At 42.4% G+C, this 23,385-nt stretch overlaps 1 protein-coding gene and 1 long non-coding RNA gene across 3 annotated transcripts in view; one reads left to right on the top strand and one right to left on the bottom strand.

Annotated features, from left to right (window-relative positions):
• PLD1 (phospholipase D1) overlaps window positions 1-23,385 on the top strand; it is a 499,520-nt gene that overhangs the window by 149,635 nt on the left and 326,500 nt on the right. The window lies entirely within an intron of this gene.
• LOC144790928 (uncharacterized) lies at window positions 1,051-12,152 on the bottom strand. The gene is made up of 4 exons (XR_013602258.1): window positions 10,692-12,152; window positions 8,900-10,252; window positions 2,022-2,132; window positions 1,051-1,968 (listed from the first exon to the last, which is right to left on the bottom strand). It is a non-coding gene; the product is annotated as an uncharacterized LOC144790928 (long non-coding RNA).

Here is a 23,385-nt window from a genome sequence, read left to right as displayed (position 1 = left end):
TTGCACCCAGCAGTGATGAACTTTTCTTGCATTGATTGGTTGGAAATCTTAAGCTCTCTTTTCTTTGGTTCTTTTCCAAGGCATGAATATTTGTTATAGTTCAAATGTCTCTCCTTTGATGTTTTAACAGTTCATAAGCTGTATATTTTGTTTTTTGAAGCTCTCATTTTTATTGAAAATGCACATACCCAAGCCAGGGTTATGCCTTAAACCTGCGCCTTGCAATGATCAGTTAAACACAATTGATTCATTGTTATTTTCAATTATAGTAAATAAAGGCAACGCTGCAGACTGCTTCAGTAATTGTTTAGTCTGCTTAATTACTTAAGATTGGTTAGTGAACATTCTGCTGCACTAAAGAGATCCTAATAGTGTAGACATAAGATAGCTATCTTTGCTTTGAGGTTTTCAGTACATTCTTGGGCTGTTTTAGCTAGGGCTTTTACCATGGGAGGTGCCCTTTTAGTCATTCTTATCTTCTTTAAAATTACTTGTACAGGCTCTAGTTTCTTTAGGTTAGCTTTGGATATATAAATAGTCAGATATTGCATGTTTTACTTTAGAACATTTATTTTATTGTATTCAATTTACAATCTGATTGCTTTGTTTTTGCCAAATAAAAGGAATAAACTCAAACTGATAACCTGCCTCCATTCCAAATTGTAAGTCATAAATTTCTTCTGTAACTCTTCTCAGCCGTTTAACTGTTCTGGGTGTGTTAATGACCTAGGTTTTTCCACATTCCATCAAGTTTGCTGATTTCCCCAGGGTGCTTTTACCAGCTTGCACAGGCATTGTCAATAAACACTTTGAATAATAATGTGGCTTATCATTTTTTATCATTTTCGGTGGGATAAGAGTAAGGTATTTTCTTTGCATTTAGGGCTCAGAAATTATGTATTTGTCGGGTGACAAAGGGTGGGTTAAGTAAGTGTCTTCAGATATTTAAGCAGAGAACTTCAAGCTTTCTCCTTATTTTTGCCTCTTCGGCTTGCTCTGAGGAGGACTGGGATAGAAAACCTTTAAGAATTCTGCTCAATATTAATCTGCAAGACCACAAAAATAGGAATAGTAAACACTATTTCTTCTACTATTACCCCTTATTTATTGCCGGTCAAGAGGTACATTTAAGTCATGAAAACCCCAAAGGGGAGCTCCATGGATGTTTACATGCTAAAGCAGAATGGCTTTTGTTCTTGTCATGTTCCTTTTTTGTGGGGTCTTTGTATATCCAGGCCCAGCATAGTAACTATGCAATGTTTTTAGAGTTGGTGTGTCTTGAGTTGGCATGCTTTGTATGTGGGCAAGAGTTAAATGTTAAGGATACTGCAAGGGAATTACACTTTGTTGATCTTGAGTTAATCATTTTAAGGAATACCACAACAGTTATACTCTTGTGTTGGCAGATTGAATATTGATTGATCATAATGGAAAGATAAATAGATCTAAGTGTCTGAAGTATGTAAATGTATCTCAACAGGTTCCGTCTCATATGCTCAGGGTTTATTATATCATTGTTGTATCCTTACCAGTGTGTTCTTGCCACACTCTCTACCGTTATGACTCATTATACAGCTCACAGTTTTTGAGTGATCAAAACACTTGTGCCCAATTGACGAGATATGTAAGTCTTTAAAGTGGATTAGACTTGTATCTTCAGACTGCTATCATTATCAATAAATATTGCAATCCATTTTTCAGTCGCTTTCTTGTGTATAAGCGTGATCAGAGACCAAAGTGCTCCAATTGTGCTAATGTCTAATCGTCAAATTCAGTCTTCACATACCTGATTAATGCCTCCTTAGATTAAGGTCTTAGAGTAAGTTCAGTGCTTCCATACCTATGCTGGCTTCACACTATCACTGTCTGCTGTATTATTATTTTTATAGTTTTAAAGATTTGACCAGGAAAAATACTGCAGGCACACCTCTGAAAATATAAGCCTGTGCCTCCAGTTTTAATTAACTGCTTGATGATCTAGACTCCCTTGAGAGCAATCGAAAAAGACGCAAATTTTCCGCCCCTTGGTTCCCAGAGGTCTAAGAGTCCTGGAGAAGAAGTAGAGCAAGCACCGTCTTTTCTTTACCTGGACCATCCGAAGGCAGTAGAACACTATACAAATGAAACATTTTCTAAAAAGTAGTCAAGTCTCACCAACACCTGGTGAGGTGCCGAAAAATAGGTACTACCATCTACAAATGGGTGTTGTATTATCCAGGGATCTGCCAGAAGATTATTTTTAACCATGTTAGTAATGGCCCTGCTTACTTTTTTCTTTCTACCATTATATACTACTCCTGTATTCATAAATGAGCTTGTAGGATCATGCATGTTGAAATCGCCACAGCAGATTATTGGTTCAGGCCACTGTGCCATTTCTATATCTAAAAACTCCCAGATCTCTGAATCGTCCTCGGTAGAGCCATATATGTTTACTAGTGTGACGTTGAGCCCTTTAACCATTAGTTCCGTGATAACCCATCTTCCCCAGCGATCCTCTTTCTTTCTTCTGACAATCACTTCTCTACTTCTTCCTAGGATAACGACTCCCCTTGTCCTGGAACCCTGCCTGCTAGCTGCAAGCACATCAAAACCCAGTTGATTCATTAAGTAAATCTGTTTTTCCTCTATGTGTGTTTCTTGTAAACATACTAGATCTGCTTGCAGGTTTCTTAAGTACGCTGCTACATTTGTCCTCTTCCTTGGGTCATTCAAGCCACATACATTTAATGAGACAATCTTACATGCCATTTTATGCAGAAAAAAGGGCCAACTCTTCCTAACCCGACTATCATTTCAAGCTTCTCCCCCCTTCCTTCACCCTTCCTCCCTCCTTCTTTATCCAACAATTTAAACAATAATTTAAGCAACAAACAAAATGCATAGTCCATGTGTGCTAATTGTCTTATCAAAATCGTACGCTTCAACTGTTTTTTACCTTCCCTTCCCCCCCGCCTCCCCTGACTGTCCCCCCCTTCCCTCCCCCTACGGGCAAATAGGTCACTCGTGACCTATGTGTGGACGCTTCCTGGTTGAGTTGGTCGCACCCCTCTCCCATCTCCTAATATGTCTCCCCCTTTCTCGAAAATTGAGCCATTTGACCCTCAGTGTCCCTCTTTCTTCGCCCTTTCCAAGTCCTGAATAAACTCTTGCGCTTTTACCTCTGAAGTAAACATCCTGATCTTGCCCTTCGTAACTACTTTCAGCCTTGCAGGGAAAAGCAGATATGCTTCCGAACCTAGAGCCTGAAACTCCGAGATCAGACTTCTGAGTCTCCACCTCCTCTCTACTGTCACATGACAGAAGTCAGGTCTCGTAAAAAATGTAACTCCCTCCGCCGACCTTTTGCTATCTGGTCTAGCTTTCTGGATGAGTTCCTCGCGGAGTAGAAAGTTCCCAACACAGACCAAAATTGCTCGGGGGAGTTGAGGTTTCGACCCTCCTTCGGCTCCGTATACCTTCCGCTGGACAAAAGGGAACCTGTGGGCTCTCTGCACTTCTGCCTCCCACTGCCACTGGGATTCAGGGAATGCCCCCCTTAATAACTTGATCACAAACCCCCTTGGATCTTGCCCTTCCAGCCCTTCTGCCACTCCCAAAATGCGAACGTTGTTTCGCCTTTGGCGATTTTCAAAATCCTCCATTTTCCATAGGATGTCATCTATTTTCTTCTCATGTTGTTCTTTAAATTCGCCAAAGCTACGAAAGTCGTCCTCCATTTTGCCTGTTCTCTCCTCGACCTCAGAGACTCTCCCTGCTAATCCTTCGTATAGTTTGTTAGTTTTCCTGAGTGTCGTTTGTATTCTCCTGAAGTCTTGCCTCGTTTTCCGGCTTGTAGATCTCGCTTCAGATTGGATTTGTTTCAGCATGCTAAACACTTTTCCAAACGCATCTCCCTGATTCAAACCTACTTCTGGCTCTTCTTGATATGATTGTGATGTAGCTGAATAGTCCCAAACCAGCTTCCTTTCAGCGCCCCTTGTCGGTGACCTTTCACGCCTATGCCTCCTTGTCTTTGTCTTTTTCAATGTAGACTCCTTATCAATATCTGTTTCTGAGGAGGTAGAGGCTGTCCATGAGTCGTCCTCCTCATCGTCTTCATCCTCCCTCTCCGCCTCTTCCTCATCCTCCTCCTCCAGCTCGGAGCCCTTTCTCCCCTGCTGAGCTGGGTCAGAATCCTCCTCCACTGAAAAAAAGCGGTCTCCCTCCAGTGAACATATATCCTCCTTCTCCTTCTCTTTAGGGCACCCGGGTGCTAACTTTCCATACACCAAGCTGGCTGTGCTTCCCCATGAAGGGTTAGGTGGTCTAGCCATTAGCTCTGCTTCGACCTGCATGATCGCCTGCATCATATCGTCGGCTTTCTCATGGGCACTCGGCCCTACAGCCTCCTTTAGTGCTTCCAACTCCTTATCGTTGTTTTTATCAGTTTCTGCAGCCACCATCTTTTTGCCTTCCTGCAGCCCCCTCTGAGCCAGCTCCCTTTCGTCATCCTTTACAGCATTAGCGTTATCATTAGCATTTGCGTTTCCCCCAGCCCTCAGTCCCGTATGCCCAGCTGTTACCTTGCTGCTGGCGTCCTCCTCGTGTCTCGCTGAAGGCTCCGCTGTAGGTTGCCTAGCAACTACTGCCTTGGCGTCTCCCACGCTCTGAGCTCCTGCCTCGGCCGGCCCCGCAGCGTCCTCGAGGACGTTTCCCTGCCTTATACCGGGATTGGGCACTTGCTCTGTAACACTGGTTACCTCCGGACTCTTGCTGGTTACTCCACTGTCTGCACAGCCAGGGCGGATGAATGTTTCAGGTAGGGTAGGCTGCCTAAGAGGGGTTGCTTTGTTTTTGGTTTTAGAGATCGCTGCTTTCTCGTTTATTTTACTTCGCTCATCTCCCAACATTTTTTCCCCTTTCGCGTCCGATTTCTTTTTGATAAGTGGCACAAGCGTTTTCCTTATTGCACCCTGGTTCTTGGCTGGTTCCTGCGCCTTCCTCGTAGCAGGTGTTATCGATGCAGAGAGGTTTACGACATTCCGTTCAGGCTCGGTATCTTCTTTGCTTTTCTTTTTGTCAGACTTTATCGGTTTTGGCGGCATTTTGTCTGGAATCGTGCTACTCCAGCCTTTTAAGCCCGATGCTTCAAAGTTTACTGAGAGCTTGGCTAGGTTGATTCTTAAAAATCCGAATCTCCGCTCTAGATTCCTTGCCCACCTGCCAATTCCAGCAGCCGCCGCGCTGCCTAGATCTCTGAAGAAACTGGATTTTGATGGTGCTGCTCCTTGAAGAAAGAACGACTCCAGCATCACAGCATCCCGACTTTGATCTCCAGGCACGACTCTAGTAATCCTATTTTAAATTATTTCAGCTAGTGAGGGAGACTAGCACTCCATTAAACCCGCATCAATAGTCCCGACAGGAGAGAGGCTCTAGTGCGACTGTTCACCTCGACCCGCCTGCGGCCATCTTGCCCCTTAGTCAGGGGTTTTCAAATGGAGCTTTACAGAAAACCGAGACTTGACTACTTTTTAGTTTCTAGGTCCCTGGTTTACGCGACTCAGATCGAGAAATATCCAAGAACTATATCGGACCATAACCCATTGTTATTATCAATCAAGGTTACGCAAGCACAGAGAACGAGGTCCACATGGACGTTTGAGAGGAGTCTGCTCCAAGATCTTGAATATAGGAAACATATGGAAGAGTGGATCAGGATTTTTTGGGAGATTAACCACGGGACAGCTTCTGTAGGGCAGACGTGGGATTGTTTTAAAGCAGGCATTAGAGGAGAAACACTAAGCTACGTGTTGACTAGACGTAAGAAAGAGAGGTTAAGATATGAAACTTATCAGCAAAAATTGATCATTGAGGAAGGAAAACTAGTTTCTGCAGTAAGACTTAAGTCCAGCTTGGAAAATATACTATTAACAATTGTAGCACTAAAGGCGGACGCAGTTGAAAGCCTCTCGAAAAGGTCTGCTGAAAAATACTTGGCTAAGAAAGAAGAACTATATGAATGTAGTGAGAAAGTGGGTCACATACTTGCGGTTAAAGCCAGACAGCAAAGGGCTGACGCTGAAATAAAAGAGATACTAGATTCAACGGGTATCACTGTTACAGGCTCAGATGAGATAAGAGAGGTTTTTAGAGGATTTTACGAAAAATTGTATACACAGGGCAATACTGAGGACCTGGAGGAAGCTAGGAACTATCTTGGAGGTGTGCGTTCATCACTTGTCACAAAAGAAGAAGGTGAAATGCTAGATTCTACCCTATGTCTGGAGGAATTTATAGATGCATTAAATAGCCTACCAGCAGGAAAGGCAACTGGTCCCGATCAAATTCCGGTTGAATTTTATAAAGTATTTCGTGACTGTTTTTTGATTTATATGTTTGAAGTTATGGTATATGTACAACAAGGTGGGCTTTCACCAGATTCTTGGCGCGGGGCAGACCTAATTGTTATTGCCAAAAAAGGAAAGCCCGCATCCCTACCTGGATCCTACAGACCCATCACATTGATGAATTCAGATAGCAAGGTCTATTCTAAAATGTTGGCAAAGAGATTAGCAGGCTGTATAGAGCACTTGGTGAGCCCGTCACAACACGGTTTCATACCCGGGAAGGGTACCACTCAGCACATTAGGACGCTGATCACTACGATCGATGTGGCAGATGTCACAGGCGACCCTTTTTCAGCATTGTTTTTAGATGCCGAGAAGGCTTTTGATAGGGTCGCCTGGGACTATCTATGGGAAACTATGAAGTGGTGCGGTATTGGGTCAGGTTATATAAGAGCCATACAAGCTTTATATAGAGACCCAGTGGTTAAAATCAGAGTAAACGGAGGGCATTCGGATTTAATACATATACAACGGGGGACTCGTCAGGGCTGCCCATCCTCTCCACTATTGTTTGCTCTGTACATTGAGCCATTATTACGTAAATTGGAGGGAAACCGGGCTATTCAGTCCATGTCACTCAATGGCTGCACTGTGAAAATTCTGGCCTATGCGGACGACGTGGCTATATTGACTCCAAATCCGGATATGGCTATGGTTGGAGTAGAGGCAGTGGCGCATGAGTTTGGGTTGATTTCAGGCTATAACCTAAATAAAACTAAAACACAGATCATTCTGAATAGGTTTGCATCAAGTCTAGATAGTAGGGTGGTCAGCAATGCAACCTATCTAGGGATTGATATTACTGTAAAATTGGAGGAATTAGTAGAGCGCAACATGGAACCACTGCTTGCTAAGGTTAAAAAAGACTTGGAAAGGATAAGCAATCTACATCTTTCATTGGTTGGAACCACAAATGTGCTGAAAATGATGGTCTTGCCTAAATTTTTATATCTATTTAGGTCAATACCTCTGATTTTTGACAACAAATGGTTCAATAGGTTGGAAAGCCTGGCCAATAGATTTATTTGGGCAAGAGGGAAAACGCGTAGGGCATATAAATTTATTTCCCTGCCAAGGGATAGAGGGGGGTGGGGTGCACCAGATTTTAGATTATATTTCTTGGCTGCTGCACTGCAGTACATGCAGGGATTAATCGGAGGAGGTGGTGGGGCATCAAAGGCCACGAACATGTCAAATGAAACCTATACAATGGTTTTAGGGCTAAACACTGATAACGGGTTCCTGTACTATACGGATCTGGGGTATCTTAGAAGGCAGACCTATAAGACCTTAAGGGCAGCACTTAAAATCTGGAGTATTTTTTTGAAGAAGACTGGTATGGGCAGATTTAATAGGTACACCAGAGTCTATAAAAACAAATCATTCCCTGAAGAAATCTTTTCTGATGCAATTATGGCGGAATGGGAGGGTAAAGGGATACAGCAAGTTGGGGACTTAGTCAAATCAGAGGGCATAATACAATTTGATGATTTGGTTAGAACATATAAAATAAACAGAAGGGACTTCTTTAAGTACCTTCAGATTAGGAGTTTCCTTAGGAACAAACAAGGAGGTCCATTGGGCTTTCAGCCAACGGAATTGATGGAAGGGCTAACTACAGGGGAGGAATACTCCATTAGGCTAATATATGCTGCACTGGCAAAGAATAGACCTGACGATCTAGACAAACATAGGGCCAAATGGGGGGAAAGGATTGAGGCCACAACTGAATCATTTAACGACTCACTGGAGCTAGGTCGGTCTATCCTATGCTCCGCCCCCTTGCAATCCCAACATTACAAAACGCTATTCTCGCTATATTACACCCCAGCCAGGATTGCGAAGTGGGGGGGTACAGAAGGTACTACGTGCCCCAGGTGCAACTCTACTGAGGCAGATATTGTCCATATGTTTGCTACCTGTCCTCAATTATACACACTAATCAAGGATGTTGAAAACTTTTTAACCAAGTCATTAAGGATCAGGTTAACCTTTTCTGTAGGCCTAATCATGTTGGGCGTGGATACAGGAAATGAGTATTCGGACCCAGGTGATGCAATGTTTTTGTTTATGGCAGCGGCTGTTTTTAGATTAATGTTAGCCAGGGTATGGCTAGATAAGAATCCTCCGACTCTGCAAACATGGATATCAAACCTCATCGCCTTACATAATTTAGAAAAATACATATATGCAAGAAAGGGTAGGAGTGGGAGAGTACGAGGTATTAAGTTATGGGGACCGTTGGAGAAATGGAGAACAGGAATAGGTTGATTTATTTATTACTGACGTAATATGACTATGTTTATTATATAATTTGATACATGATATATGTTTTCCCCCTTTGGTGGTTAAATAGCTTCAATTTGGAATTTATTTGATTGCATTGTAAGAGGAACAAATGTATGAGCAAAATGCTGTATTCCTTTATTTTTTTTTTTTTTTTTTTCAGAAATGTGTGCGTTCGTGAAAGGTAAAATAAAAAATATTAAAAAAAAAAAAAATGAAACATTTTCAATGCTAAGGCAACCCATTTCAAGGGCTTAATCAGTAGGGCTAACAGTCACCCTACAGAAGCATTTGTAATTGCTAGAGAGGCTAATAAACCCCCTCCCTCAATTAGATTTGCAGGCCTTTCTGCCAGAGTGGAAGAATTTGCTAAGTTCTTCGATTAAAAAGTGTGCGCCATAGGGCAATCATTGCCTGATCTCCCAAACTCACAGCTGAATTCTACATGTAAACCCTAGGTTTTATGGCACATCTTTGATGTAAGCTCAGTTGATGAAGTATCAACAATTGTAATGAAGACTAAACCCTCCAACCACTTCAAGAAACTTTACCTGCTCACTTTGCTCAAGACTTGGCACACCAAATGTTGCTCCTTTGGACCAATCTAGTGAACTCTCTCTTGAGTGAAGTTGTGCTCTCTGACTGACTTAAGATTGGCCATGTCAAGCCACTTCTCAAAATATCCTCCGCGGGTGTGGGTGATCTCAGACACTTTAATATTATTCAGATCTTGCCTTTTTCTCAAAAGATATTGAGAGATGTATCACTACAAAACTTTCACAACAGTTTAAGAATGATCTCATTAATGAATTTCAATTGGGTTTGAGGCAAAGTTGCAGCACAGAAATGTCTTTGCTTCAACCTATTGACGATGCACTCCTCCTCCTCTAATCAGGTGGCTCCTGTCTTCTAGTTCTTCCTGATGTATCTGCTGCATTTGATGCAGAGAAGCATTTTCCACTCATTGAGACCCTTAAGGAACTCATGGGTACTGATGACATTGTCCTTAATTGGTTCACCTTTTAATTGACAAATCTGTTGAAATTCAAATTTCTCAAAACTAGTTTCTTTAATTCAGAAAGTCTCAGTGGGCTCTGTTCTGGGCCCTCCTCTAAACAACTTGTAGATTTAACCAGCAGGAATCATACTAAAGAACTCTGGAATTCTTTATCAGTATGCGGATGATACACTGGTATGTCTCAAAATGTACTCTCCTAAATATGTCTTTAAATGAACTCCTTCATTAAAATGTGTTCAAGGCTGCCACCATTTAAAACTCAATCTATCAAAAACTGAGTTTGTCCTGGTCTCTTTTCTGTGAACATTTCTAGTTTATCCTGGCTTGATTCTGCTTAAGCCAATTGCATCAAACTTGCCATCATTGACTGTGCCAAATGCTTTGGTATCACTCTCAGCAGAAGAATAAGGGTCTGATTTATGGTTTGGCGGATAGGTACTCTTTCACAAATGTGACATATATTCCGTCCACCTTATTAGAAGGGCATTCGGATATAAATCCAAAGGAGCTCCTGAAAAGGACTGTCATTGTGTGGTCCTTTTAAAATGCTGGGGTTCTAAAAGCGATTCATAAAGGGGGTGGTGATGGACAGAGTATCTGAATTAAGCAGAACACTCCTACCCAGTCAAAAGATCAGGGCTTGATCCATCACCGTTTTTTAGCTCACTGCACCATCCCAGCTCAGAACCTGGCTACATGCAAATTAGTCTGACCCTGGCCCAGAGCATCATGGGAACAGGGCAGACCAAACTACCAAGCCAATTCTTTACTGGAAAGGAAACAAGCTTCCGGGGACCGGTTTCTGGCATTACAGCCGTCTTCGGCCCGGCTTGCTTGAATCCTGATGGTGCAGTGAGCAAGGGACTCACATCTGAGCATACCCTTCCAGACTTGTGGTGGCCAAAACGATTCATAAAGGGGGTGGTGATGGACAGAGTATCTGAATTAAGCAGAACACTCCTACCCAGTCAAAAGATCAGGGCTTGATCCATCACCGTATTTTCTAAAAGCAGCATATTAGCACAAATTGAGGAACTGAGCCTGGATCTCAACTTCAATGCCCGATATTGTGAAGTGAAAGTGTTAAGAGCTTTGTGCATAATTGACACCATTTGATATATAGCTCTGACTTCACTGGGAATCCATTGAAGCTTGCAGAATCAGTGTAATGTGGTTATAATCTTATGTTTAAATTACACTTTAGCATATAGCACTGCTATCAAAGGGGCAAGATGCACTGTGGGAAAACCTGACAAGGGCTAATTGCCCTTGTCAAGTATTGACAGCACAAGCTATTAGACATAAGTCTTAAAGTTTTGTTCATAGAAAAATCAGAGAATCCCCCTGATCAAACACAATTGAAATGCACATTTCTGGACACTGTTTTGATCTGTATCTGAAGATTAAGGTTAACTAATAGAGTGGGGGGGATCGGTACTCTGTCACGAAGATCAAAATCCTTTCAGCCTTATTACAAGTGCATTATATAATCATTTTAAAAACACCACATAATGTTTTTTGGGTGGTGCTTCTAGGATTTAGAGTCTCTGTCCCCCGGATTATGAACTGCTAGCTCGCTGTCTATATTCAAGACTGAATAGAAAAATGTCTCTTCCAGAGATTCTTTTAATCCGGTACAGCAGTACCTGCTCCCTTTAAATTTCCTTCTTCTTGAACTCCTTTCTCAAGGGAATTTGACATCCATGCTAGGGTTCTCCCTTTACTTTCATCTCCTCCCTTTCTCATTTGTCCTTCTCCAGCCCTCTGACAACCTACTTCCCAACTCTTTTCCTTGAGTATTTTCAGCTCACACTGTTTTTTACCATGCCTCGATCTGCAATCATTTGCTTGTATCTGTCACCTCCAAACTGTAAATTGAACTACAGGGTCACTATTTCAGATAAAGTGCAATTTATATTCAGATTATCGTCACATTATGTCCATCAATATTGTGATCATTGATTCGAACTTCTGTTCTAATGTAACCTACTTACCCTCAATCAACTTATCACTTCTTATTGTAAGTGTTCTAAAGCCTTCAAACAATGTCTGTGCTGATAAAGAAACCTGCATAAATAAATACAAATTCTAATAATACATGAAAGCTATGTGTACATTTGAATACCTTCTATGGAATCTTATAAATTACTAGTTTTTGGACTGCAGACCTGAAATAAGGGTCCACTACTCTTTCATCCCCTTGAGCTTTTGATGTCCAGTCATTTGTCCCTTGCTTGCCCTGTTGCACAGTATAAGCTCCATCTCACTGATGAGATCTAAAAGACCAAAACTGGTCATTGCTTTTGTTCACTTTTGGATTTGCCTCACCTTGCAGTTCTAAATGAACTGTTCCCATGAGGCCAGTGGTTTAGACTATTTACATCCATTGCTTTATGAACTTTTGTAGGTTGGTTGAGGGGGGGCACTTACTCAAAGAATTGCCTCCAATATGCCAGCTCCAGCATTTTGCCACAAGTTTTCCATATGCCAATAATTACCTGTAGCATTTTGCCATGGGTGCCACGATAAGCTAAGAATTACTTCTAGCATGCCAGGCCCAAAGGCAAACTCCAAGTGTAACATGCACACAGTTTCATTAGCACATGCTCACTTGTGTTCACTCACTCATTCATTTTTTCTTACTTGCACTCATTATTACTCCCTCAAACTCCCTCACTCACTCTGTTTCTCTCACTCACACTCATTTGCACATACCCTGTCTTACTCCCTCATTCTCATTTGGTCTCATGTATTCTCAAACACTTGTTCTCCCTCACAGTTAGTCACTGTCGCTCTCTAACTTATTTGCAGCCACTCCCAACCACTTTCACTTACACACACTAATATGCTTACATGTAAAAATACGCTCATGCATGATCACTCACTTATGCTCATTTACATTCAGTCACTCACACTTGTCATTCACACACTCACTGTTTCACAGTCCCTCTGACTCAGTCTCACTCATTGGTTCTCACTTTCTTACTCTCACTCATTCACTACATCACTCACACACACCATTGCACATACTCTTGTTCTCATAGTATCACTTTCTCATTTCCACCTAGTTGCATGCATTCTCATGCAGTCATTCACACTTAGAGATATACTTGTTGTCACTTATTCTCATGAATTCACTCTCTTGGCATGCACTTTCACTCATCTTTACACACACACACAAATATAGACTCCTACACATTATCATTGACTGATGCTGTCTCACACTCATTCTCACTTACACTCCCTTCTACTCTCATTTGCTTTTATCTATCACCTCCAAACCGAACATTGGACTACAGGATCACTATTTCGGGTGGAATTGCAATTTATATTCAGATTATCGTGCACATTTTGTCCATCAATATTTTCTGCTGTTTGCTGCTGTGTAATATTCTCCTTGTTCTCGCAATGGTCCACTCATTTACAATGTAATTTATTGTTTTCGTTGTGATCATTGGTTCGAACTTCTGTTCTCATGTAACCTATTTACCCTTAATCAACTTATCACTTCTTATAAGTGTTCTAAAGTCTTCAAACAATGTCTTTACTGATAAAGAAAACTGCATAAATAAATACCAAATCTAATGCATGAAAGCTATGTGTACTTTGGATTACATTCTATGAAATCTAAAAAATGACTACTTTTTGGACTGCAGACCTGAAATAAGGGTCCGCTACTCTTTCCTCCCCTCACCTTTTGAGATTTTGATGTCCAGTGGTTTGTTCCTTCCTTACTCTGTTGCACAGTATAAGCTCCATCTCACTGGTGGGATCTAAAAGACCAAAACTGGTCTCTCGCAGTTTCACTCACTCTCACTGACTTTCCAATATGCTCACACATACACACAGTCCCACTATCTCTGTCTGTCAGAGGTACACACATTTTCACCCGCAAACAGAGATATTTTTTAGACTTACCTTCAACTTCCTTTGCTGGGCAACTTCAACACCACACAACTCTGTGTTGGTAATACCTTCGATGCAGTCACATCGCTCCATGTTGCCTTAAGCACCGAAGCAGGGAACTGACAGATGAAGTCTGCCCAGACCCTAGCTTTTGCAAAAATAAGACAATAATGGATGGAGAGATTGAATTAATCTCAGCCACTGGCAATCACTGGGGCCACATCCCAATTTCTCATTGTTTGCCCAACATTCCGCCTAAGTTAGGACCCAGCTATATGGAAATCAGTCTTGACCCTGTTCCTCATCGGAAGAGTCCAGTCCGAACTGCCAGGCCAGGTCCTCCCTCCCCGGAAAACAAGCAACCTAGGACCACTTTTGACCCAGTTAGGGTTTCGCAGCCAGGGATAGCTTGGTTCCAGTGGCACAGTCAACCTGGAACACGTGTCTGGTAATACCCAGCTCACTTAGGGCAGCAAATGCAAAAACTACAAGATGATGGATAGAATTCTTGAATTAATCTCAGCCACTGGCAATCGATCGAGCCAAATCCCAATCCGTGAATATTTCCCCACCATGCCACCTCAGTTTGGACCCAACCATATGCAAATCAGTCTTGATCCTGCTCCTCATGGGATCAGTCCTGAGTCCAGACCATAGCTTTTAGCATCTTGCTTTTTCACCATGCCCCTTTCAAAACTTGTCACAGGGTGGAGTCAGTGAGGCTCTTGACCCCACCCGACCTGTGACGAGATGGAGGGGGGTGAGATGACAACTTGATTGAAGTGTAGCCCCAAGAACTACAGGGCTGAAGTGTTGGCACTATCTCTATGGGTGACTCTAGACATGTCGGGTGCCTTAGACCAGCAGTAGGAGACCTTCGCTAGCACTGGACAATCTGTCTGAATCTGGTGCAGGCACGCTTATGCATCTAAAACAGCCAAAGCGAGGATCAGCATTTTTGTATTCTACCTATAGTGAATAACTGCTGTTGTTCATTACTGATATAATAGAAAAGACTTGAAACGAAGGTGGGTGGATCTCCAACACCCTTAAGTGTGAGCTGGTACTGCATTACTTTCAAGAAATGCTGTGCATAGTAACTAGGGGTGTGCACAATTAAATTTCCGCTCAAGACATTCTAATGCTGGGCAGATGGACAGTTCATGACTTTCTGATACTTTGATAAATGCCCCATATGTACATTTATATTTGTTTCTTTTTGATGTTTTACAGCTCTTTCATGTTGCCTTGCGGCTACTTCAGAGAGAGCAACATTTCATAACCGCTTTTTAGTGGGTTAATGATTTGTGCTTTACAGTTTATTATTATGGCAAGGTTGCTAAAATGCAGTCATATGAAGGTTAAGCTTCTGCTTGGCTCTTGATATGGGTGTTCATGATGGGGGTGTGGAAAAAGAGGTAATTAGTTTGGGCATAACATGGATGGTGTCACCAGTGAAGGACATTTATACTCTGATCTGAAATAAGATCAATCCTCTTAATGGCTTTCTTTCGTCCCTCTATTCTTCATTGTGAGTTTGTGTCCCGCAAGTCACTGTAGCCTAGCCAGATGGAAAGTTGATCCTTCATCCTGGTTCTGTTGTTCACTTTTTTTGGGTTGAACGTGGTAAAGATGGTACTTGGACAATGACAGAAGCCTAGCAGAATACAGTTGCAGGCAATGGCGGACGCAGTGACCGCACTCCCCTGCTGTGTTCCCTTTGTGTTTGATTCAACAATAAGTCTGGTTGGGTGTGCACAAGCTACTCCAGCACCTGCCGTTGTTGGGTGCCAGCTGCGAAGCAGAGAATGGTTGAACCCAATATATGGAGTGGTGCACCACCCGTTAAATGACAATAGTTTTTCAATAAGTCATATAGTCTTGGTTAAGGTGTCTTAATGTATTTTTTCTTTACGTAAGAATCCAAATAATAAAAAAAATTGCCAGCCAACGCGTTTCATTCATACGCATTGAACTTCTTCGGGGCGAAAAGTGATGTCTGGTCGTGGTAAATAATACGCTTATGTAGTGTGGCTGTGTTGGCCTCCTTGATAAGGTACAGCATACGTAGGATCTGGTATGATGAAAATGCAGCCGTCGGCTCCGTCTATGACAGAGGCCTGTTTGACTTTGCTGATGGATCTTCACTCTGAAAGGTCAGACCTCCTGTGTTCTGCACTGCATAGGTGGGCTGCATCTCAGTGATGTGTGTCATGAGTTGGTTCACCTTCTTTTTGATACATACATCATACCATTGCAGTGCTGCAAAGTAACACTATTGACAGTGGGATTGCAATGATGAATGTATACTACAATCCTTCCTCTGAATGTTAATAAAAGATCCTCAAGAATTCAGAATTTATATTTTAGGCAGTAGACTGGAATAAACAAAATTTACTTTTTTCTGCGTGGCTATTTTCAAACCCCTCGATATAGTCACAACACCTCAAGTGGTCTTATAAGTGCTGCCTATTTTAATGTATTTAGAAAGCTGATTGCAAAAGTGCATTTTTGTACCAGCTCAAATCTGCATTACATTATAAGGGCCCAACACACAAAGACCTTTCCATACCTAATTTAGGTATCCGGTGATTTATGTTCTGGTTGATAATTCATGTTTAGTATTAGCAAAATATGTGTTTTGTATTCAAACAGCAAATTATTGACTAGCAATATTGCACCAGTAAAGAGAGAAGTTGCAAGTGTGCATGGGCACAGATTAATTGCTGCCGGGGTGTAGGTTCATGCTGGAGTTTGGGGTGTTGGGTCTGGGGGCACTGAGTCGGTTCTGCTATGTCTGTGTCGGTTTTTCTCATCTTGAACAAAAGGGAAAACAGTGACTTTTTAAGTGAAACAGATTAGAGAGAGAGTGAGAGAGAGAGAGAGACAAAGACAGACATATGCGTCTGGTGAATGAATTTCAAAGTGTGTAATCGGATAACTTGGAATCAATACAGGCGTCCCTGTTTGTCTAAATTGTGTGATCTTAGGCAAATATTTTATTTCACAGAGTCTCCTTGTTCTTTATTATCACATATGAGAGCTCTTTTAAATACTTGAGTTCAGGATGTGTGCTGTTCAAACAATTCTTATATTTGATTTAATAGGCGATAACGTTGCTTCCTCTATAAGACTCTAAGCCACATTTAGGGGCTCATGAAGATTGCGGACGGACTTGCGTCCGTCCGCTACCCTAGAGGAGGAGGGACCGTCCGCAGGGGCCGCAGCGGTCCCTCCAGTGCAATTAGGATGTGACCGCCAGGGTGACGGTCACATCCTCTATGTTTAACATTGCGGCGGGTGCAGCTTCAAGCTGCACCCGCCGCAATGTCAAAAATGCATGCACCGCATTTGCGTGCACAAAGAGGCAGGCACCGCTCGGTGCCTGCTGCTTTGTTCACGCAAATGCAGGGGGGCACCATAGGTACCCCCCATGTGCACCCCCCACACCCCCTTCACCCAGGGGGCCCGCAACGGGCCCCCGAAGTGAAGGTCCGTATGCTTTTCCACGGCGGAAAAGCCGCCGCGGAAAAGCATACATTTTACACCATCCTAATATGGCTGGCGGTGTCTGATAGACACCGCCAGCCATGGTAGAGCTTTTCCGCCGCGGTTGTAAGCCAACCGCGGCGGAAAAGCGGCGGACTGAAACCAGGACCCACCAGCCATCCTAATGTGGCGGTGGGTCTTTGGTGGGTCCGCAGAGGATTTTCCGCATCCGCCGGGCCGCGGTGGCTTCCGCCGGCCCGGAGGATGCGGAAAATCCTCCATCATAATGTGCCCCTTAGTGTTTACATGATTACTGACTTGCCCCCTAGTTCACTAATACTGATGTCGTTGGGGGGATGAGACATAAATGTTCCTAAATTGATGAATTGAAACTATATAATCTGATGTACTAAGGTGAAGCAACTCTGCATGCTAAAAAAAATACACATCCTTGAATGTTGAAGAGACTGTATCATATTTGTACATTATGTTTGTTGCTTGATACACATGCCAACCGCTTCATGGCTTGGCTTGTGCACGGACTCTTAGGCTTGGCTTGCCCTATTAATTTGCTGACGAGCCCACCTCTATGTTCAACATGCCAGAGAACATGGGGCCTACAGTCACTTGGAAAAATGATTTGTAAATGGCTAGAACTGGAAATATGGAGCCCTAACTATATGCACTGATGTGAGTACTACACCATCAAGGCTTCTTGTAGCAGACATTAAGAAGATTGCATGAGGTGAAAATATATTTAAAATGTCATCCAATGTCAGTGGCTCCAGGATGCTGTGTTGTAAGTGGCCATAATCATGAGTTTCAAGGGAGAAATACCAGGCCCATGTGGCATAGATGAAGGAAAGATATTTGGGATGTGACACCCCTCAAATGCATTCTCGACTTGGTAGGTGAGTCGGGGGGGCCCCGAGTCAGGTTTTCTATGTCTTTGTTGTTTTTTCTCATCATTCTCATTTCACTAATCGCATTAAACCTGTTCATTTTTTTAAACGGAGACTTAAATGTATATAATGACTGGTTTACAAACAAATCGTAAACTTTGCATCCACAGAAGTACTTCTTGAATGGGTGCAAGTGTACTTCTTTTTATAATTCACAAACATTGCTTGTGGTAGGCTTTGAAAGTTGTACCAGTCTCAGGTTTCCAGGCATACTACTATCAATTTGGCATCCAAAAGGGGATGGGATGAATGCTTTCAAATAGTCTAACCAGTGGCAATCGCTCGAGGTAGCATTCCAACCCATCGTGTTTTTCCCACTCTAGACAGAAGACCACCTAATGCAGATTACTACTGGCTGTGTTCTTCGTGGGAAGAGCCCATCTTGAACCTTTGTCATTTCGCCCCTTCACCCTTCAGCCCTCCACTTGTTTAGTTGAGAAATTTGAGATTCACATTCCCGGAGTCTAACTGACTAAGCTACGCCCCCGTATTGCTGTCAACAGCAGGAGTAAATCTATATCATACACTTGAATGAAGAGATAATTCTCCAAAGTTAGCAGAGGTGTCAGTATCAAAGGTGCCTTTTCCATCAGGAAAATTGATTTCAGTGGGAAAAAGCTAAAGTTTGAGGTGAAGTTGCACTATTTTGATAGTAGTTATACTGATGTAAATGTACAATGGTTATATTTATTTATACAGAAATTGTTTAGTTCAGGAGCTTTTTAAAATTCATGGAACAGTTTGCGAACTGCCACAGGGAAAATTTGTCCCAGTTTCCTATGTACAAGTGACTATTTTTTTGTATATATATATATATATATATATATATATATATATATATATATATATATATATATATATATATATACTTAAGAGTAGATTTTTAAAATACTGTATTTGTTGTTTTTTTTGTGTGGATCTGTGTATTTTCTTATGCAAGAAGAGCAGCAGCATCTGACATCAGATCTTTAGGACTGTGATTAGGCCATTTATTTATATGAAATGTGTTACTGCAGAAACACTTCACCCCGGGAAGCTTCACTGGCTCCCCATTCACAAGTGCAGTCTATTCAAACATCTTACGCACACATACAAAGCCCTACACAACACCGGGTCAGAATACCTGAACAGTCGCATTCACCTTCACAAACCCACCAAACACCTGTGCTCTGCCTCGCTCTCACTCGCACACACTCCCTGCATCCGCAAAAGCAAAACTGGAGGTCGCTCATTGTCCAACATTGCACCCAAGACTTGGAACGGCCTCCTCAACACATCAGAGCCTCCTCCTCACTTCTTGATTTCCAGAAGATACTGAAGTCTGGATCTTTATATAAGCACCTTGGGAACCACAAGCCTACACACCTGCCTAAGCGTCTGGATACCCTCTCGGGTGATTAGTGCATAATACAAATCAGTATACCGTAACATAAAAACTAGAACAGCAATATGTGCTTCACTTGAGATATTGCTAATTTTTTATGCAGTCACTGATACAATGAGAAAACTGCAAAAACAACAATTGATAGACCGAATGTTGCACAATGGCAAAACATTCACCCCCAGTCACAGATCTGGGTTTAATCCATCGTTATTTTGCTCACCACACCACCCCACTTCAGACATGGCCATATGCAAATCAGTCTAGGTCCTAGGATGCTTGTTTCCAGTCCAGGGAGGACCTGGCTTGGCAGTTCGGGCTGGACTAATCCCATGGGGCACAGGGGCAAGACTGATTTGCACATGGCTGGGTTCAAACTGGAACGGCACGGTGAACAAAAAAACGATGGATTTAGGCCCAGATCTCTGTACTGGGGTGAATGTATGACATTGTTCTGCATTTCTGTCCATCAACTGTTGTTTTTGCATTTGTCACCCTGATTGGGACGGGTATGCTCAGACGTGAATCTCGTGCTCTCCATGCCGCTGGAATCAAGGTATCCTGGCTGAAGAGGGGCGAAACTCCAAAACTGGTCCTAGGATGCTTGTTTCCAGTCCAGGAAGGACCTGGCTTGGCAGTTCGGGCTGGACTGTTCCCATGGGGCACAGGGTCAAGACTGATTTGCCTATGGCTGGGTTCAAACTGGAACGGCATTGTGAGCAAAATAAACAATGGATTAAGGCCCAGATCTCTGTACTGGGGTGAATGTATGACATTGTTCTGCATTCTGTCCATCAACTGTTGTTTTTACTGATGCAATGAGACCTGTGGCCTCACCTGTTGACACTTTTAGGGTAAGTACCAAGACAATCAAGGATGCTATCTTGAGGGTAGCATTTAAGTTTGAAGGCAAGAGCTTCAAAAGAAAGTGCATGACCCCATTGGTGCACCTGTGAGACTGCCCTGAACAGCTTCTCCAGGGAAGTGAGGTTGTAATAATGGATGAGCCTTACATTAAATATACAATTGATGGTAAGAAACAGACTGAAGGGGCGCCTCTGCTGAGCGGGTGCTGAAGCTAAACTTCCAAGCCATTGTTTATGTGGTGGGAAGAAGCAAAGCTGGATAACCACCCCATCTTATCAGGGCCTAAGTTATCTGCTGCATGATAGTAATTCAGACTGTAAGATTCAATTTGCACATATGGGAAGTCCCAGTTGTGTTCTTTTTCCTGTTTCAGCACTTTGCTTTGGACCTCCCCAGAGGTCTGTATTTTTGCCTCTTCTTCAAATAGATGCTGCTGTATGAACGTACCTAACCCGTCACAGAGAGGCGGATGGTGAGATGAGTGTAGCCTGATGTCGATTCAGAACTCCCATCCCTGATAAAAGTGCACTAGGTATTTTTATTAAATGCATACTTCTAGAAATAGTTCAGTGTAGGTGGGGCCCAGACCCTCAACCCGGACCCGCTTTCTTCATTAGTGCTGGGACCGCTCAGCTCATATGATCTGTTGATGTCTTGCACAGAGCACTGTTGTATAAAATCTGTTGTCTAAGGCATATTACCAGAAGATGATTTTTTAAATTTATTTATTTTGAAAGTTTTATAGAGCGCAAACAAGATCCTAGCGGATATCAGAGCGCTATACAGACATTAAATGTTACATATACAGGAAATAATGGTAGATCCACATAGAAGTACAAAGAATATGATAGAGAAAGACAATACAGTTATGTTTGGCATAGATAAGTGTCTTGTAGTTAGTGGCTTAGCTGCCTTTCACCACCTTGATTCAGCAGAGCATACTCATGTGTATTGAGCCATGAGGATGGATTTAACTTCATTTTTAAACGCGATAGTAGAAGGGTTAAGTCTGATTTCTGGGGGTAAGGCATTCCAAATTCTGGGTGCCATCCCAGAGAAGGATCTGTTATAGGTTTTTTTCTTATTGAATTTTTGTGGTTTCAGTAGAAGTTTTTCAGCATTTCTTGAGGATCTGGTCCCACCAGAGATAGTCAGTTTGTCTGCCAGGTAGCTGGGGGACTTTTGATGTAAAGCTCTGTGCGTCATGCACGCAATTTTCATCTGAATTCTCGCATCTAGGGGTAGCCAGTTCAGGGATTGAAGGTCTGAGGTTATGTGGGAGCTACGTTTGGATCCAGTTATGAGTCTTGCTGATACAAACTTGAGTTTGGTACACATAGCCTAATGCACAGTACCTTGTCTGAGATTTACAGAAATTGGACTGTCCTAATGTAACTGAGCCTGCTCGGTAAGCTCTGCCAGGAATGTCTCGACTAGTCCAATCCAGACGGACTCTTCAACTTTTTGATCAACTTTTGATGTATGGCTGCAGACCTTTGTCTCTGAGGGAAAGAGGTTAGAAAGTCCCTCTGCCCTTACTTAGAGATGACCTTTCTGTTGATGTGAGAAGAGCAAAGTATAGAGCCAACTCCTGCCAGAAAGGGACCCTTATGTGACTTGGGATTTGAGGAAAACTAACCCCCAGATAAACACTTAGAAAGAGTCACAGCTTGGCATTTGCAACTATAGGGTTATGCCTTTCACTTACAAAGCCGGTTTGCTCCACATAAATGATTGAAGTAGTTGAATTAGGAAGGCCATTCCTAAATCCATGAGTCAAGGGGAGCGGGAAATGGCTTATTTGGAAGATTGTCTAATTTTCAGCAAAGCAACAGTCAATAAAAGAAACAGCCACACTTGATCCCAGCTTGTAATGCCTCCCCCAAGGCTCCTGTCCAAGGCAGCCTCAGAGCTACTGGAACCTCATGCAACTCTGTCCCTCCAAAGCCTACTGCCCCTGCAGGGATTTTGAAGGACCCAAATGAGGGAACTACCTGCCATCATCATTATTGGTTTGAATGGCAAGGAGGTAGGTCCTTAGGACGTATGGACAGCTGGACCCTCTGTAATATTTGTGAAAAAGTAAGTGCTGGCCATACAGGAAATTTTTGGTCTCCTTCTTTTGGAGTGACAAAATAAAGTTTTATTTCAGAATTTTGTCTGGTATTATTTATTTTATACCTTTCTGCTTTTTTGTTTTCAAAGTTCCAAAAATTCGTTATACAAAAAAGACACACCCAATTACATTTATCATACAATATGTTCAAACGTATATAAAACCATTACACATAACAAACATTACATATATCTGAAATTCATATGTACATTAACACAAAAATGTATGCATCAACATCATTAATTACATTTGCACTGACTTTTCTATAAAGAGAAAACCATTCTCTATATTCAAAAATAAGGAGAAATCAAGTGGAGAAAACAATCTATGTACACAACAATACAAGTTAGACTGAGAGAATCAATCAGAAGCTCAGTGTAACACAAAGATAGTTGTTTAAGGCAGTTATCAAGTGCTTCTCTCCAACTGGCCGACGCGTTTCGAACTCGCTATTTTACTTAGCGTGTTCTCGTCAGGGCGTAATGACTCTATCCTGTAAGGGTCATGCAAAAATAGAAAGGAGATTGACGTCCGTTCTTACTAGATCGATCATAGCCTGATCAAATAAAGTGCTCCAACTCATGGGTTCATACCTTGAATAAACGTCACTGGTGGATGGGGTTCAATGTGCGCTATAAATTCCCGGTCGAAATATCTAAAGGGGATGGATGGATGGAAGGGAATCAGGATCAGTTATGTTTCCAATAGAGAGTCAGATGCCTTATGCCACACACGCGAGCCTCGCTCTTACCTGCGAGTACTCGCGTCTCTTTTCAAAATTGGTTTTTTGGTTTTGCCTTCGTGCACAGGGGAGCCCCCCTGAATGCACTGGAACCTGTCAAGAAGGGGAAGGATGGTCACTGAACTGTTTGGTATCCCTTATCAATAATGTGGTTCTCAAAGAAAGTTTATCAAGGTACCTTCGACTTTAGGTTTTTAGACAGTAGTCTATCGGCCACTCGGTCTTG

Source organism: Lissotriton helveticus, chromosome 11 (genome assembly GCF_964261635.1).
Source record: "Lissotriton helveticus chromosome 11, aLisHel1.1, whole genome shotgun sequence".
NCBI lineage: Eukaryota > Metazoa > Chordata > Amphibia > Caudata > Salamandridae > Lissotriton > Lissotriton helveticus.
This window is presented reverse-complemented; position numbering and strand designations above follow the sequence as displayed.